This window comes from Pipistrellus hanaki (assembly GCF_964339955.1).
Source record: "Pipistrellus hanaki genome assembly, chromosome: X".
Taxonomy (NCBI): domain Eukaryota; kingdom Metazoa; phylum Chordata; class Mammalia; order Chiroptera; family Vespertilionidae; genus Pipistrellus; species Pipistrellus hanaki.
In genome coordinates this window covers 87,689,277-87,708,925 of record NC_140524.1, presented here as the reverse complement: position 1 = coordinate 87,708,925, position 19,649 = coordinate 87,689,277, and the positions used below count along the sequence as shown (strand labels likewise).

At 35.6% G+C, this 19,649-nt stretch overlaps 1 protein-coding gene across 1 annotated transcript in view; it reads left to right on the top strand.

Annotated features, from left to right (window-relative positions):
• Positions 1-19,649, top strand: part of IL1RAPL1 (interleukin 1 receptor accessory protein like 1) — a 1,280,256-nt gene that overhangs the window by 539,469 nt on the left and 721,138 nt on the right. The window lies entirely within an intron of this gene.

The window sequence follows — 19,649 nt, the reverse complement described above, 5'->3', positions numbered from 1 at the left end:
GTATTCTTATACACCATAGTTCAAATCATATTTTCCATGTAACTTGAAGATAAGGAATATGTTAAATGTATATCCTAATATTAGTAATAGAACAAAATTTTGCACACATTGCATATAATTCAACTAATTATTGGATAAAACTAATTCTTAGATAAAAATAAAACGTTTCACCTTGTGGATAATTGTACTTTTTATCTTATCAGTAATAACTTTTGTTTTCTTTTCCCAGTGAACTTGTTGCAGAATTCCTCTTTCTAAACTAATTCTAAATTTCAATTCATATGAAAATAATCTCCCCCTAGAAATATGTATATACCTATATGAAAACATCCAATATTTCTTTCTTTTAAAAATATATTTGTGTTGACTTCAGAGAGAAAGGGAGCAGGAGAGATAGATAGAAGCATTAATGATGAGAATTATTTATTGACTGCCTCCTGCATGCCCCCTTCTGAGGATCTAGCCCACAACCCGACATGTGCCCTTGACAGGAATCAAACCCAGGACCCTTCAGTCCACAGACCAACATTCTTATCCACTGAGCCAAACTGGCTAGGGCCAGCCAATATTTCTGGAAGTTTTCTCATGCAGTTCCCCACAGTACCTTCTTATCTGTAAGGAAAATACTAGATATCACCTATGCATCTTTTTATTCATCAGAAAGACAGGGAATAAGTATATTTTCTGGGATTACTATGAGAATTGGACAAAGATTACATATGAAGGCTATTTGAGCTGATTTGCAACTGCATTTTCTCTTTTTCATTTCATAAGTTTATTATAACCAATAATTTTAGATTATATAAACTTTCCCATTGTTGCTTGATGAGTAGGCTGAAAGCATCTTTTACTAAAAAGAAAGGGGGATGTAATTAGGGAAAATGCAACATATATGTAGATTACACAGTGTTTACAGCAATTTAAGAAATCAAATTGAAAAGTATAGTTGTAAGTTATTAAGAATAAATTCATAACATTTCAACTCCTTGATAAACTTTCTTTGACTTTAATATAATCATATAATTACTTTGATGAAATAGATATATATGTTGAATATATATATGGAAAAAATATATATATATATTCAGATAACTTCAGGGAAATGCTATTATTAAAAAGCATCTTATTCCTTCAGCCATTGTATTAGATGCTTTAAGGACACAAAAATAGGGATGATTATTACATCAATGGTGAGAAACTATATTTAATAAAGTATGACCATGATGTGAGTTTTGTATGGATGGTGTTTACTTTCTGTTACTAAATGTTGCATCTATTATATTGAAATCATAGGGTAAATTTGAAAGAGCATGGACCCTAGAATTAAAGTACAGGTCTAACTTGGCTCGTGTGACTCACTGGTTGAGCATCAACCTATGAAACAGGAGGTCACAGTTCTTTTCTAAGTCAGGGAACATGCCTGGGTTGTGGGCTCAATCCCCAGTAGGGCCATGCAGGAGACAGCTGATCAATGATTCTCTCTTATTACTGATGATTCTATCTCTCTCTTCCTTGCCCTTCCTCTCTAAAATCAATACAAAATATCTTAAAAATGGTCTGTGTGAATGACTTGAACTAATCTCTGGGACTTAATTTTCTTTTTCTTTACCTATAAAGTGGATATTAGACTTTTAACTTTCTCAGCAAGTAGTAGGGCTGGTCTTAAGATTATTTTATAAAGTAAAAAAATATAAGTGATATACTATAATATCTACATTATCCAGAATACTAAGTTAAATTAGTTTAGTTGTCTTTATGTGAATAAGAATAAAATTAAAAGACAACATTTCATAAGACAAATGAAATTTCAGAAAACCGAGTGAAGATAAAGACTATGTAAGCTCTATCAAAAATTATGAAATACATACATAAAGGTAAAGATCGTCAACATTTGGGAAATACAGTTTTTAATCAGTAATTTATTAGGCTTGTACAATTAAGAGTGTAGACATAGAAAAATAATTGTCTGAGAACAAACTAAATATCATGTCTGTGTTTCTAAATGTCAGTTCAAATGGCAAATAGAGAGGAAAAAAAGAACATTTATTTTGCTTTCAGCATAGCACTACATGATTGTGAATATTTATCATCAATAAAATAGGGACTTATTAATTGAGAGAATGTGAATTTCTTTTCAAATTGTGTTAATTTTGTCAAGCTGTTTTAATTTTTTACAAATTTAACATGATTCATTTTGCTAATAATAACATCAGGATGTGCTAAATAACTCAAGATTATTTTAACTATCCAAGTGATTTTACTAAATTCAGGTCATGAGTTCCTTTTAGCATCAAGAAAATTATGTTCTTTTTTTTTCAAAAATGTTAACTGTATGACTGAAGTTGTTCACCTTTAAAGTTTCTTTATTGGTAATTTCCTTCACTGTGCAGAAACTTGTTAGTTTGATGTAGTTCTATATATTTATTTTGGCTTTTTTTGCTCTTGGTTTTGGAGTCAGATCTAAGAAATGATAGTCAAAACTGATATCGAGGACCTTACTGTCTATGTTTTTCTTCTAGGAGTTTTATGGTTTCAGGTCTTTAACCCATATTGTGTATGGTATGAGTTAGTGGTCCTGTTTTGTTCTTTTGCATGTGGCTTTCCAGTTTTCCTGACATAATTTATTGAAGAGAATAACCTTTCCCTTTGCATATTCTTGCCTCCTTTGTCATAAATTAATTGACAATATATGTTTAAGTTTATTCTTGGGCTCTCTATTCTCTTCCATTTATCTATGTGTTTGTTTTTATAGTGATACTATACTGGTTTTATTGCTTGCCAGAGGAAATGGGGGATGAGAATGGGAAAAATGGGTGAAAGGGATCAATTGATGGTGATGGGTGATAAATAGATTTGATGTGATTATCAATTTGTAGAGTTTACAGATATTAAATTATTAAGTTGTATATCTTACTACAATCAAAATTGAAAAGTTTATTTAATATCATATAGGTACTAGAGGCCTGGTGCACAAAATCGTTTATCAATGGGGTCCCTCTGCGGGATTGGGATGAAACCGGCTCTCCAACATCCCCCAGAGGCCCCAGATTGTGAGAGGGCACATGCTATATCCATGATTTTGGGTTGTTGCTTAAGGCAATTTTTCTGATTGTGATTCCTAGACCAGCAGTAAAAGAATCATATGGGAACTTGTTAGAGATGCAAATTCTTATTCCTCTTTATGTGGCTCTACTGCATGCAGAAAGTCTATCTAGATCATATCTGGCACTTTAATTCAATATAGTAGCATTGATAGCAGTAAATCTTGTGAGGTGAGCCCCTTATCTGAGAATAGCAATGGGTCTTTTTTAATTGAACAACAACAAGCCAAGAGTTGAGGAATCATGTTAATAATTATGTGTATTATTGGAAAACTTTCCTTAGGAATTCTAAACAATGGGTCATCATGACTGTTTTAGGGCATTGAAAGAGAACCTGATGCATTTGACATGGGAGCATATATTTGGCTGAAAGCTAAGGAGGGAAATTGTTGTTTTCTCATTTATTTCATACTAGAGGCCCAATGCATGAAATTCATGCAAGAGTAGGCCTTCCTTCCCCCTGGCTGCTGGCAAGAGCTTCCCTCTGTCACCCAGAACCTAGGCTTATCTCCAGTCTCCCACAGGCACCCAGGACCCGGGCTTTCCTCACATCCCAAGCTTCATCTGGAAGGTCATCCAGAAGTATGTCTGGTCTAATTAGCATATTATGCTTTTATTATTGTAGATTTCTTGTAGAGCAGGGAAGTCTTGGACTTGTTGGTTAAATCCTATCAAGGCTTGAGGTTGCTTTTATCCCAATGGAGTGGTGGTCTCAAATGTCATTGTACTGAATAGTCCATAGAGTAAATTATTTTAAATTCATATTCCTGAGCCACTTCTGTAGATATTATGATTTCAGAAGTCTAAGAACAACAATTTAAAAGCAAACTGTGAAAGAATTATAGGTAGGTAGAGGGTTTTACTCAGATGCCCTGTATAAGTCATTATTATGTGTTATGTTAAAAAAAAAACTAATTAAAAGTTGAATAAGAAAGATAAATACTCAAAAATATTCTCAAGAAAGCTCCTTGCTTTGGAAATCCATACAAATGGGGAATTATTTTTGTCAATTTCCAGCATGACCCACTTAATGAAATAAACGGAATCAATACCAAAGGATTTTTTATCTCTATATACAAAAGGCTAAGTGTCCATCTGTCTGACCGGTAGCTATGATGTGCAATGACCACCAGAAGGCAGATTCTCAATGCAGGAGTTGCCATAATGCACACTGGCAATTTAAAATAAATGGCACCACAGACCTGGCATAGACAAACCAATACTCAGCTACCCCCAAGTGAGACACAGCCCCCCCTCCTCCACCCCTGAGTGACACCCCACCAAAATGCAGCTAACGCTGTCAAGACCCCATGGCACAAAATGTGGCCCATAGCCCAGCACAGCCTGGAAACAGTGGCTGTGGGCACTGGGTTATGACATCAGGTAGCGGTGCTCAGCTTCCTCTCCCTAGTGATTAGCCTCCTTGGAGTACTTCAGCCCAGAATTCCTGAGTTGCTTTTTAGCCAGGTACAAACATTTCACACTTTAACCAAATATTCCTGAAGCGTTCTCCAATGCCTCATCTCATTTGATCCTCATAGAAGTCCTAGAGTAGGCTGATAGGAGACTTGATTGAATCCGGTTTTCTTTTCATTAGCCAGAAAACAGAGATAAAGGAAGTTTAGAAACTTGATACAACTGAAAGAAATAAGAAATTATAGAACATGGAAATGACTTCAGGTTTTCTCACCGTGCAGAATATAGTCAAACACTGCTACCATTAAATATTTTACCCTTTGTTCTCCCTGCATGATCTATAATAATAACCTGCTTTGTGTTAATATTTATTGTTGTGTTGCTGATAATTACCTGAAAGAGAAGTTGGGGTGCTTCACTAGGTTGGAAAAAATTTAGCTAAATCAGAAAGTAGGTCTAATTAAGCAAGTTTTTCTCTATATATATATAAAGTTCTTGCTGGCACCAATCCCACACGTGTGTTTCAATCTGTCATTGTGGATCGTGAATTTGGTTGACACTTCTGTTATAGAGAAAGGACAAATATCAATATTAAAATATTTCTTCTAATTAATTTCCTTCCAATGTGCATGAATTTGTTCACTGGGATACTAGTCTATACAAATAAAAGGGTAATATGCTAATTAGACCGGGACAACCTGACATCTTCTTGATTCGATTTCCTTCTGGACTAAGCCTTGGTGGCGGGGGCCGAGGCAGAGGTGGTTTGGGGCAATCAGGACATCAGGGGAGCAAGCAGTTAGAGGTTTCCCCTGCATCCTCTCCACCCCATGTATTAATTTCGTGAGTGCATTAATTTCGTGCACCAGGCCTCTAGTATTGAGTAGCTCACCCTCCATGGTTTTTTAGTGCTCTGATTTATGAAAGGAATGGCAAATTCATACATTTTTGGTCCGGTAGCTACACTAAGTTAAATATTTTCTTGATTGATATGTTTTATTTATGATTGATCTAATTGCACTTTCCCATCATTTCTAATGGTGATTACAAGTACACTCTATTATTGTACATTTATTCAAGCAGCCTGGAAACTGAGGCTGTTTCAGTTATCTTTTTTAAACTCTGAGAACTATTTCATGGTGGAGAGATACACTACAAATTTGGAGCTATAATGAGATATACTGTGTTTACTAAATGATTCTTGGCATAGTTCATGGTAACTTGTAACTTATGATGCAAATCGGACCCAAGGGGTAAAATATGCCAAAAAGAAAAATGAAATATAGTCAAGTTTTATTTTAAAATTCATGTGATTTTTAGATTAAATTGTCTTGTTTATGAAAACACAGTTAATTTATAGTATACATCAAATGAAAGCTCCTGAGCTATAGTAAGACATAATAACCATCTTTATATGGGGAGATGCCAAACACTTGATAGTTTTATTTCATGTTTTCTGTCATTTAAAACTAAATTCAGTAGATAAAGTTCTATACTAACTGTAAGGAGGCGTAAAAAATTCCAGGAATCTCAGTTCATGTACCAAGTAAATACCTCGTATTTAACATTAATTTGGGTTGTCATATTGTGCTTAAAGGGCTCCAGGATAATTAATTTTAAAAAAATGATGGTGATGCATTTGTCACAGTGACAAGCCCCTACTTACTTATGTTTTGAATTCAGGTTTGTTTTTCCACTGCCTTATTGCAAAATACAGTATGTCATATAAAAATATATATTTAAGTTCTTTGAAAAGCTGACCAAATAACTTATGTGTGATATGAGCTTAATTAGTTTATTATTTCTTGATCTTATTAGCTACAAATAAAAGCAAAATGCAGTTTAATAATTGAAAATACCACATATTGCCCCCAAGAACTTCCTATGCATAGGAATAGCAAAATGATAGTTGTTTGAATTTGGAAACTACATTTTAATAAGTTTCCATGCCCAACTAGCGTGGCTCAGTAGTTGACTATCCACCTATGAATCAGGAGGTCATGGTTCGATTCCTGGTTAGGGCTCATGCCTGGGTTGCAGGCTCAATCCTCAGTGTGGGGCTGGAGTGCAGGAGGCAGCCGATCAATGATTCTCTCTCATCTCTGTTTCTATCTCTCCTTCTGTCTTGCACTCTGAAAACATATATATATATATATATATATATATATATATATATATATATATATATATATAGCTTCTAGTAGGTCTTACAAATAAAAATGGGAACCTTTATAACTTTTCTTGAAATATATACATCTTCATAGCATGCATTTTTTACTTTAGTTTAAAGCTTTAACCTGCAACAGAATTACTGAGAGGCATAGATATATTCAACTTACTGTTCCTCAGGCCTGGGGTTTCTGATTAAGTAAGTATGGTGTAATGTCTGATAATTTGCTTTTCTAACCAGTTCCTAGGCGATCCTAATGCTGCTGGGCCAGGGACCACACTCTGGGAACCATTGTCCCAGTCTAGCATAAGCAAATTTGAAACCTTAAAATAAAAACAACCTCAATGGGATACCTCAACTGTTATAAATGTATTTATTCTAAACTTTTACCTTTACATTTCTTAATGAAAAAATGTGAACTTTTATGGGACATATTGAAAGAAGAACTTTGGTTCATTTGATTTTTTTTTCCCCCTCCTCCGGCAATTTTACTACATAAAGGACTCATGCTTAAATATGATCTTATGTGGACACTACAATTCTGTTTGTGCTGACTAGCCTTTCTTTATGATATACTTATGGGCATTAGTTAGAAAATGTGTGCACATTCTGATGTACTATGTCACCCCCTCTCTACTACTAATGTCATCAATGCATTGGCCAATCCATGCCACCATATTTTTGTTTTTGCCAAGTAGAAGGAGGATGGGCAATTATATAAACGATGTTAATGAAGATCAGAAAGCATTCCATTTTTGGACACCAAAATTACTCAGTTTTTAGTTTTTTTGGTTTGAATAAAATGGTCTTGCCAAAACTGGTTTGGCTCAGTGGATAGAGCATTGGCCTGCAGACTGAAAGGTCCCAGGTCCAATTCAGGCCAAGGTCATGTACCTTGGTTGCAGGCACATCCCCAATAGGGGGTGTGAAGGAGGCAGCTGATTGGTGTTTCTCTCTCATCGATATTTCTGACTCTCTGTCCCTCTCCCTCCCTTAAATAATCAATAAAACATTTTTTAAATGGTCTTGAGAGTTTCTGAATCTTCAGTCTTTTCACCATCTTTACTCTCCCTTCTGTATTTTAGTTGTAATTTTGAAGTGGTTGAGTGAGGTGGCAAGTACAGTTGTTTACTTACACCACAATCTTGATTCCTTCCATACTACTGTCTTTTAAAAAAGGAAGTAAGTTGAGCAACAAATGATAATGTTTTATGTAAGGCACCTCTGAAAATCTGAAGATATATTTTAGGTTTATTTTAAAAATATTTTTAATTCTCTGTATTCTGTTGAAATAGTAAGGTTGAAGTGTCATTTTTTTCCTCTTTTTCAAGATGAGATTAAATTATTCTTAAAGGAGTATTGGGACCTCAATTAGCCTCTTTTTTTTCAAACCTTATGTTCTGTCAACTGATCCACATGACTCAATACATGCATATTTCATTTCTTATATTTTGCTATATAGTTTAGAATAGAAATGTTATAGTGGAGTTTTAGATCCCTGTATTTTTTTGTGTGTGTCAGAATACAAATGTACCTGGGCACTAACAGAGTTAAGTTTATCTGTGTATGCAGGCATATCTAAAAGATATTGAAGGTTTAGTTTCAGACCACTGCAGTATGGCAAGAGTTAAAATAAAGCAAGTTATAATATTTTTGCTGGTGGAGGGCCTCGCCTTCAGTTTGCAAAAATGCAACGTCTGTGAAATGCAATACGTGAAGAAGAATAAAATGAGGTCTGACTACATATCAAATTGTTTCTGTACAGCAAAACAGGGTAGTTTAACTCCTGGAAAAATGCATCCCAGTTTTCATTATTTTTCCTATTTTAGGTATGGGTTATTACTTAAATTCGGCCCCTCTCTCTGCATTATAGTTCCCCATAGAAAAGGCTACATGGTGACTAAGTACATGGGATCTGGACATAGGCAGAGCTACATCTGGCTTGGTCATTTGTTAACATCTGAAGGAGGTTAACATCTTTTAGTCTCAGTTTTCTCATCTGCATTGAAAACAGTAATAGTCTACCCTAGGGTTCTAATTAAGATTAAATGATAAAACACTTGTAAGGCTCTTAACACACCCTGTGTTCAGAGAATTCACTCGTTACTATCTCAGCTATTTAACAGTGGTATTTGTAAAAATAACTGTGTTATGTCCCCATAGAGTTCCATTAGAATATTTTGACTATGAAGATATAGTGCTTCAGAATGTATTACTGTTTACATGTTAATGATCAGGGTATTACTACTATTAATGAAAATAGATGTAGATGTTAAACTCCTAACTTCTGAAAGGTACTTCCTCTACTTATACTTTGATTATTTCAATTAAAATGTCTGTGGGGTGAGGTATTCAGCAGTAAAACAAAAAGATAAAAGAATTATGCCTCTATGACATTTATAATCTGGTGGGTTGATTGCTTTTCAAAAGTACATAAAATCAAGACTGATTATATTTTATTTTAATAAATCAACATTATTCTTTCAGATATTGACAAAATATCCCTTTGTAAATTCTCATGATGTAAAGCAAGTGCAGCTGAAGAGAGTTTGCATTCATTTGTACAATTTATCTAAGCTTTTCACCATTTTAAGAAATTAGCTATAAGTTGCTTTTATATATATATATATATATATATATACATATATATATACATACATATATATATATATATATATATATATATATATATATATATATATATATTTGATTTTTTACAGAGTGGAAGGGAAAGGGATAAAGAGCTAGAAACATTGATGAGGAAGAAACATCGACCAGCTGCCTCCTGCACAACCCCTACTGGGGATGTGCCCACAATCAATGTACATGCCCTTGACCAGAATGGAACCTGGGATCCTTCAGCCCACAGACCAATGCTCTATCCACTGAGCCAAACCGGTTTTGGCATATAAGTTGTTTTTAAATATCTCAAACGTATAATAGAGAATCTGAAAAACATTAAATGACAGACTGTGAGTTTTCAATTGATATTATATAATAGACATTAGCCATTTTTGTGCCAGCATCTATCACCCTCCTGTAATATTATAGTACCCAGATATCCCTCCTGGAATCCGCCCAGGCCCCCACTTCTGATTCATTTGTATAAGGTATGGCTCGATCCTGGGATTGGGCATGGACCATCTGGATTTGGCCCAAGCTATTAAATATAGTCATTCCCAAGCCTCATTGATTAGTTTGGAGATGGGCATGTGCCTTAAATCCACCAGTGAGGATCAGTGTCGTTGATCTCCCTGCATTTGTTTGAGTGATCAGAAATCCAGCTGGATATGAATGTGAGTAATCATGAAGCTAGAGCTGCCACTGTTTACAGAATGTGAAAATGATGTCACTTAAGAAGAACAGCAGAGCTCAGCCAAGTCCAGAGATAGAAAGATGGAATCTGGCACCCTGCTGCAGGCCTCTGCTTTATGCTAGACCCACCGCTGGGCATGTAATATGCAGAGCGGAACGTTTTGTGGTGTTGATTGGTTTGCAGACAGGTGTGCACTGGTGATTCCAATCCAGAAGTCACGGAGCCAAGATGATGAGATTTTCTAAAATGATGAAAAACTATTTGTAAAATTGCAATGAAAACAAAGCTCAATCTTCCTTTGAATGGCACAGAGTTGAACTGCAAGAAAGAACTGTATGAATTAAACTTTGAAAAAATATTTTTCATTTTCATATTCAGTGGAGTTAGGTTCTGATTCATTCAGTTATGACACTTTTTTCAACTTTGTAAACATCCACAGGTACATCTAAAGTTGGTATGTAAGTCATAGAACAATGCTTTGGCATTTGGGAATTGCCTACATGTTACAAAACTTTGACAAACATGACCTCTGCTAGAGAAAATAATGGTCGCCCAAAGATGTCCATGACCTGATACCTAGAACCTTTAAATATGTTATCTTAAAAGGCATAAAATACTTTGCAGTTATGATTAAGTTAAGGATATTGAGATGTGTAAATTTCCTTGGATTATCAGAGTAGACCCAGTGTAATCACAAGGGCCCTTACAAGAGGGATGTAGAGGGTGCGTATCAGAGAATTATAATGGAAAAGGAGGTTGGAGTGATGCAGGGTCATGATGTTGGAAATTGGGCCAGCCTCTAGAAGAGTGGTTCTCAACCTTTCTAATGCCGTGACCCTTTAATGCAATTCCTCATGTTGTGGTGACCCCCAACCATAAAATTATTTCTGTTGCTACTTCATAACTGTATTTTTGCTACTGTTATGAATCATAATGTAAATATCTGCATTTTACGATTGTCTTAGATTCTACAGCAGTGGTTTTCAACCTGTGAGTCGTGACTGACAGGTTGAGAACACTAGCAGGGTCACCTGTATTAAAGGAAACTGTATTAAAGGGTTGCTGCATTAGAAATGTTGAGAACCACTGTTCTAGAAGGTGGAAAGGGCAAAGAAATGGATTATCCCACAGAGCCTCCAGAAGGAAATGCATCCCCATCTACCCACATAAGACTTCTGGTTTCCAGAACTGTATGATGTTACAATTGTGCTATTTTTAAAGTCACTAAATGTATTAGTCTTTGTTATAGCAGCAATGGAGGATTAATATATGCTCTAACCATTAAACATCAGTATTTCCTTTCAATATACATGACAACAAAAGAAATAAAATATTTAAAAAATACCCACTTTTTTAATATACTACCCTGTACCTCTTATAATCCCTACTGCTGCTGCTTCAGTTTATCATAATAATCTCTGTTCTTGGCTAATATGAACTTTCAGCATTCCTCCACTCTTCAAAATATGATACAATCCCTCCTGTGGATTGCCAAAATACCTTCTCTCAAATCTAAATCAGTTTCTCTTATTCATTCATCTACACTTCCTCATGGCCTCCAAATTTTATATGGAATAAAGTACAAGTGTGATACTTAGGCTGATAAAACTCCCCATGACCTATTTCTTGATTATCTTTCCAGCCATCTCCCTCATCACACTTTTATCTCTTCTTTCATCCTGTGGTCTAATCTATCATCCCCATAATTCTTTTCTTGCCTCTGTCCCTTTGCTTACTGTTTGAGGTATCCTGCTCCATTCTCCTCACTGACATTCCTTTTAAAAATTCTTATTTTTTCCCTTTTTGAAGATTCAGATAGTATTCAAGACATCAGCTGAATGAAACTTTATATTGTCTCTTTAATTATAACTGGTCATGCCTGTATATACTTCTAGGAGAGGCCTGGTGCATGAAATTCGTACATGGGTGTGTGTGTGTGTGTGTCCCTCAGCCCAGCCTGCACCATCTCCAGTCTGGGACCCCTCAAGGGATGTCTGATGGACAGTCGGACATCCCTCTCATAATCTAGGACTATTGGCTCCCAAGTGCTTGTCAGCATGCCTTCCTTATTGCCCCTAACTTCTTCTGCCTGCCAGCCTGATCATCCCTTAACCACTCCCCTGCCAGACTGACTGATGCCTCACTGCTCCTGTGCCAGCCCGTTTGCCCCTAACTGCCCTCCCCTGCAGGCCAGTCATCCCTAACTGCCTCCTCCCTTGCAGGTCTGGGTCCCCCCCCCCCCTTGCAGGCCCAGTCCCTTTCAACTTCCATCCTCTGCCAGTCTGGTGACCCCTAATTGCCCTCCCCTGTAGGCTTGATCACCCCCAACTGCCCTCCCTTGCAGGCCTGGTCCCTCTAAACTGCCCTCCCCTGCTGGCCATCTTGTGGCAGCCATCTGTAACCACATGGTGGCAGCCATCTTGTGTGTTGGAATGATGGTCAATGGAATGATGGTCAATCTGCATAATACTCTTTTATTAGATAGGATTATAAAATATTCACCATCATTCTGACTTATTTGCTCTGGTAGTTCTTATTTCTAGATTATGAGTGTCTAAGCAGTAAGAATGGTGTTTTACGTGTCTTTGTGTTCTCAGCAACTGATATATTATCTCAGTGAATAATAGGTGTGTATTCGATGAATAGTGTAAATTAACCGAAGCTCATCTGAACCCATATGTCAATATTTGATGAATAACATACCTTGATTTAAACTGTAAGAAATGTCATTTTAATTATTAGCCCAAGGTTTGTTTTCTGCAGGTACCACTTAACATACCCCCCTGTAGAATTAAACCATTTAAATTATAGAGTCTGCATAGGGATTGTAATTCTATTCTTTTCTTTTTAGCTTGGTGTGGTGAACACAATACAATATACAGATTATCTATTTTATAATTGTATACCTGAAACATACATAATTTCATTAACCAATGTAACCCCAATAAATTCAATTAAAAATAAATCTTGAAATTCTAAAAAATATGCCATCTTTACCACTTTTAAAGACACTTTACATAATTATGGTACCTTTTGATTTTTAAGGTGTCAGTGTAATAAGGAAAGCTTTTTATTATATGACTCACTAAAAGTTTTCATTTATCATTCATGCAATTCCAGAATATTTAATAGACTTGAATAATTCTTTAGAGCTTTCCTCTTAAATAAGCATGACAGTAAATTTCTAATGATGTCTATATTCTTAAATTTTGGTTTCTCACAGGGGAACTTAATGGACTTGATCCCTAACCTGCTCTATGACCTTGGGGAAATTTACTTCTGCTAAGCTTTACATTCTTTTTTTTAAATATTTTATTGATTTTTTACAGAGAGGAAGAGAAAGGGATAGAGAGTTAGAAACATCAATGAGAGAGAATCATCCATTAACTGCCTCTTGCACACCCCCTACAGGGGACGTGCCCGCAACCAAAGGCATATGCCCTTGGCCAGAATTAACATGGGACCTTTCAGTCCTCAAGCCGACGCTCTATCCATTGAGCCAAACTGGTATCAGCAAGCTTTGCATTCTTTAAAATGGGAATGATAATGTTGGTAATCTCAGAGGACTGTTGTGAATATCAACCGAAAATGCAGGTAAAGAAAGCACTTAACACAATGCCGTGCTCAAAATAAATTCTCAATAAAGAATAATTGTAGCCTGGCAAGCATGACTCAGTGGTTTAATGTCAACCTGTCAACCTATAAATCAGGAGGCCAGGGTTCAATTCCCAGTCAGTGTACATGCCCAGGTTGTGGACTCAATCACCAGTATGGACTCGATCAGGCCGCTGATCAATGATTCTTTCTCATCATTGATGTTTCTATCTCTTTCTCCCTCTCCCTTTCACTCTGAAATCTATTAAAAACAAACAAACATGTTTTAAAAAAAGACTAGTTGTAAGCACCAATATCAGTTCAGGATCCCTATTGCTTTATTGTTTATGATATTCTTCTCTTTATTTAGAAGTCATCCTATAAATGTTGTTGATTCCTTGCTACTTTGAGTCATAAAGCATAATTAAACAGCAAATCTTGATTTCAATGTGATTTATACTGTAACAGAGGGTGATATGACAAATCTTCAAGTATTTATAAGGAAGAATATGATTAATTGCCAAAGGAGGTAAAATGTGTGACATATGTACGAAGAAAGGAGAAGTGACATTCACCAGTTGGCTCAGATATTAAGGTGAAAATGGCAAAAAAAAAAAAAAAGGCTTTATTTAAGTAGTTAAGAATAGGTCCAATTCTTATAAAAGGCAATAAAGAGGTATTCCAGGCAAGAAGCAAAAAATGAATTATTTACTTTATTTAAGTAAAAGGGAGAATAGGAATACTTAAATAAGTAAATAATTTTTGTTTTAGTCCAAATGATCATCCTACTGTTAGTTTTAGCATTTGTTCAACATACATCTCTTTAAAAACTCAGTTAATAGATTTTTTCATAGCAGGCTGCAATAAACTTTTAACATTTATTTTCAAGTTGTCATGTGGAAATTTTTGTTTTCATTCACAAAAATTGATGACACATAAAAATATAATGATGCTATAGAATTGAATGATTATCATAGCCATGTTTAAACAGCTAGGTACAAGCAGAAGAGTTGAAAGCACATAACAAAAATTCTGGAATTCTGGAATCTAATTGGCCTCATAAGCCTTTTTTTTTTGTGACCAACTAGGTCAGAATGGCTAACCAGTAATTTTGGTTTTGCAGAAATCATATATTAGTATGTCAGAAAACAGTTTGTCAATTCTTTAGTCCAGTCCATGACAAAGTTTAGGAACTCAACAATAGTAACATATTAAGGAGTCATCTCAGGTTGGGAAAAACTGGGAAAAACAAAGAAACACCTTTTTACAGAATTGGCCTAACATAAAGGAAAGAGAAAATGCAGATTTCCCTGCTATCTGAAAGTAGAGCATTCCTCTGAAACCTTTCTAAGTTGAAAAGGCATAAAGCAAAGAAGCAATTCCAGTAATATTTTATATATTTTTATTGAGTTCAGAGAGGAAGTGAGAGGTAGAGAGAGAAAGAAATATCAATGATGAGTGAGAATCATTGGTTGGCTGCCTCCTGCACGCCCCACACTGGGGACCAAGTCTACAACCTGGGCATGTGCCTTGACCAGGAATCCAACTGTGACCTCCTGGTTCACAAGTTGAACGTGCAACCACTGAGCCACGGCTGGCTGGGCATAAATGCATTTTTTTAAAAAAGGGTCCCAATCTAGTACTTTATCTTTACCCCTAATTCTTTTGTCATACTTTTTGGCTTAGATGCCAGTTTGCTTCCTTAGGAGAAACTCAGGCTGCAATACAGCTATACTGACATTTATCAGCCTGAAATTGGAAGGAAATCATACATTTACTGAGCACAAGGGAGCATGGCCATTTCTGAAAATGTGGTCTACACTGAGCATGTCAAACACGTGGCCTGTGGGGTGCATCTGGTCAACTATGAATATTTATGCAGCCCAACCAATATAATGGTAAGAAACTTTTTAATAAAAAAGTCATAACTTAAGTTTTACAATACCCTGTTATACATAATTATTATTAACCAATTACAATGTTCACTAATGACTGATTATTATAATTGTATTACTATAAGTGCATCATTTCCCTTACACGCCTTATGCGCAGGCTCACCATTTCTCTCCACTAATACCAGCAGCGAATATTTTAGCAGCTGATGGCCACATAATTAGTCTTGTACTGACTTGTTTGGTGTGCACAACAGGAAATATTTCATTTTCGGACAACAAGAAAAATGAGTTTATTAGTGTTACACTTATTAATTTGTGCAGCTATTTCAGTGTCTGGTAAGTTAATGTTCAAGAAAAAACTATTGATTCTTATTAAATTGCTGTTACTTTATATATTAACGATTACTCATTTCAGCCCTTTGTATTCAGCATGTCTCTAATCACAATAAACCTACGTTTCTATGAAAATTGAAGCTTTTGTGTTATTGCAGCCCACATACACTTAAACCTTGTATATGTGGCCCTTGTTAGCTTTGAGTTTGACATGCTTGGTCTACACTATCTCTAGAGCTCCATTCAAAGGTATAATGCTAACCGTAACCAATTAAATGCAGTTCCCATCCATAGTCCACTCTTTGTAAATGCAATGTAAGTGCTTAACAAGTGGTGGTCCATGCAGCTCCTGTTCAAATTAGAGCTGCTTTCCCAGGAGCCATCAATGTTTAGAGCCTCAACCTGTGTGGTCAGAATCATTCTCCTTCCACAGAACTTCCTCTGTGTTTTTACAATAAACTTCCATTCCTTCAGACAATCCCAGCAGGTCTCTTCTTTTGTGACTCTGAGGATTGGACTGGCAGGATAGCAGCATATTTATCTTCCTAATTTTAAAAGCATTTAATTACCAATAATTATTGCCAATGTGATTTTCCCCCCAGTGCACATTAAAAACATTGAGTACCATTTCTGTAATAATTTAAGTCAATCTGGAGGGACAAAGAGTAATTAATTATAATTCCTCAAACCAGAAATGCTGAAATGGTTGAGGTGAAAACAGAAATCTAGTGTTGAACAAAACTGGTATGAGTAGGATTGTGTGAGAAAGAAGGGTGCAGCAAAATTAAGATTTTCTTAATAGTTACAAGAGCTGTTTAGTACTCTAATTGGGTTAAAGCACATACTACTTGGATCAATATTTCTGGTCATGTTCCCAAAAGTACTCCCACCCTCCAGCCCCCGGAACTTAAGAGTATTTATTGCTTGTGAGGTGTCATTACTGTAATGAGTTTCTTGAAACTCATTATGAAATTCATTGGGCCAAAAGAAGGGAGCATTGGGAAATTGTGCATTTGTTTTCCACTTGGGTCTTTTGAGGGTTACTTCAGTTTAGATGGTCTGTGTTCTTTGCCAGGTAAGGCCACCTTTTTGTGAATTTCTTTGCAAAACTTCTCCGTTGGTATGAATGAAGACAAAGCAAAACTATAAGATGTGTTTGTGCATTTTAAAATATGCAGTCGTGTAAAGGGCATGGTATTTGGACTCAGCCACACTTAAATTTTATAAGCTCTGCCTGTATTAACTAAATGATATATATTTGTGTTTACACTGATTGAAGAAGGTTAAATGTATTTGGCTTCCTTGGTTATTTATATAATTAATTATTGTCTACATTCACTATCAAGGTAATGGCTTAATAATTGTGAGGATTAAGTAAACAAACACTTCTTTGTATAATGTAATAATAAATCATACCTCTTACTTGTTTTATAGAATTTATTGGGGTGACATTAGTTCATAAAACCATACAGGTTTCAAGTGTACAACTCAGTAAAACACCATCTGCACACTGCAACATGAGCCCATTACCCAAAGCACATTCTATTCCCATTTCCCCCTCTTTGTCCCCCTCCACTTACCCCCACCCAACTTTCCCTCTGACTATCACCACACTGGTGTATGAGTCTATGTTTTATATACATATGATTTCTTTTTTGCTTAATCCTTTTACCTTATTTCAGTATTAGGCTATTGTTCTTCATGTTCTCTATAAAATTTAGTGTGGTCTTATAACCTTTTGAATCTCCTTTAGCAGGTCTTCTTTTCCGCACTTACTATATCCAGTAATAATCAAAACTCTACACTTGTTTTATTTTATTTTTTGTAAAATGTATTGCATTTATTAACATTATTTCATTTAAGTTTCATGATAACCATATTAGATAAGCACTATCTTTATATTATAGATCTACAAGTTAATAATTATAATCTACAATCTTTAAAATTATTAATTATGCTTGAATATCAGATAAGCAAAACAGAATATCCTCTTTTTAAATATTTTTTAAATTTATTTATTGTCTAAAGTTTTACATATGTCTCCTTTTTTACTGATTGATCCCCCCCCCACCCAAAGCCATTCCCAACCCAGGCAAGCCCCCACCACCTCAGTGTCTGTGTTCATTAGTAATGCTAATATGCATGCACACAAGTCTTTTGGTTGCTCTCTAATCCTCCCTCCCCTGCCATTTGTCTCTGGATCTATTCTTGTTCATCAAATTATGCTGATCATTATATCCCACATATGAGTGAGATAATGTGATATTTCTCTTTCTCCGACTGGCTTATTTAGCTTAGCATAATGCTCTCCAGTTCCATTCATGCTGTTCCAAGTGGTAAAAGTTCCTTCTTTTTTATAGTGGTGTAGTATTCCATTGTGTAGATGTTCTACAGGTTTTTAATCCACTCACCTGCTAATGGGCACTTAGGTTGTTTCTAAATCTTAGCTATTATAAATTGTGCTGCTATGAACATAGGGGTGCATATATCATTTATGATTTGTGTATTTGGTTCCTTGGGATATAGTCCTAGAAGTGGGATTACTGGGTCAAATGGGAGTTCCATTTTTAACTTTTTGAGGAAACTCCATACTGTCTTCCACAGTGCCTGCATCAGTCTGCATTCCCACCAGCAAGCAGCCTTATATGACAAACCTATAGCCAACATCATACTCAATGGGCAAAAACTAAACACATTTCCCCTAAGGAAGGGAACAAGACAGGGATGCCCACTTTCACCACTCCTGTTTGACATAGTACTGGAAGTGCCAGCCATAGCAATCAGACAAGAAGTAGAAATAAAAGGCATGGGAAAGAAGAAGTAAAACTGTCCTTATTCGCAGATGACATGATACTATACATATAAAACCCAAAGACTCCATAGAAAAACTACTAGATCTAATAAATGAATTTGGCAATGTAGCAGGATACAAAATTAACACCCATAAATATATGGCCTTTTTATACACCCTTAATGAACTCACAGAAAGAGAAATGAAAAAAATCACATTTACTATTGCACCAAAAATATTATGATACCTAGAAATAAACTTAACTAAGGAGGTAAAAGACCTGAACTCAGAAAGCTACAGGGCATTGGAAAAAGTGATAGAGGAAGACATAACCAAATGGAAGAACATACCATCTTCATGGATTGGTAGAATCAACATTAACATGTCCATACTACCCAAAGCAATCTACAGATTCAGTGCAATCCCCATTAAAATACAAATGGTATATTTCAAAGATCTAGAGCAAACTCTCCAAAAATTCATCTGGAATAAAAAATAAAAAAGATCCCAAATAGCTGCAGCAATCCCGAGAAAGAAGAACAAAGTTAGAGGAATCACAATACCAGATATCAAGCTGTATTACCAAGCCACAATTCTCAAAACTGTATGGTACTGGCACAAGAACAGACATATACAGACCAATGGAGCAGAATAAAGAATCCAGAAATCGACCCAAGTCACTATACTCAATTAATATTTGACAAAGGAGGGAAGAGCATAGTATGGAGTCAAGACAGTCTCTTCAATAAATGGTGCTGGGAAATTTGGACAGATACATGCAAAAAAAAAATGAAAGTAGATCACCAACTTACACCATACACAAAAACAAATTCAAAATGGCTAAAGGACTTAAATGCAAGATGGGAAACAATAAAAATCCACCAGACTCCATAGGCAGCAAAATAGCAGACATATGTCTTCTGGCAATGGAGAATAAGGAGAAAATAAACAAATGGGACTACATTAAAATAAAAAACTTCTGCATAGCAAAAAAACATCAACAAAACAAGAAAGCCTACTGCATGGGAGAAAA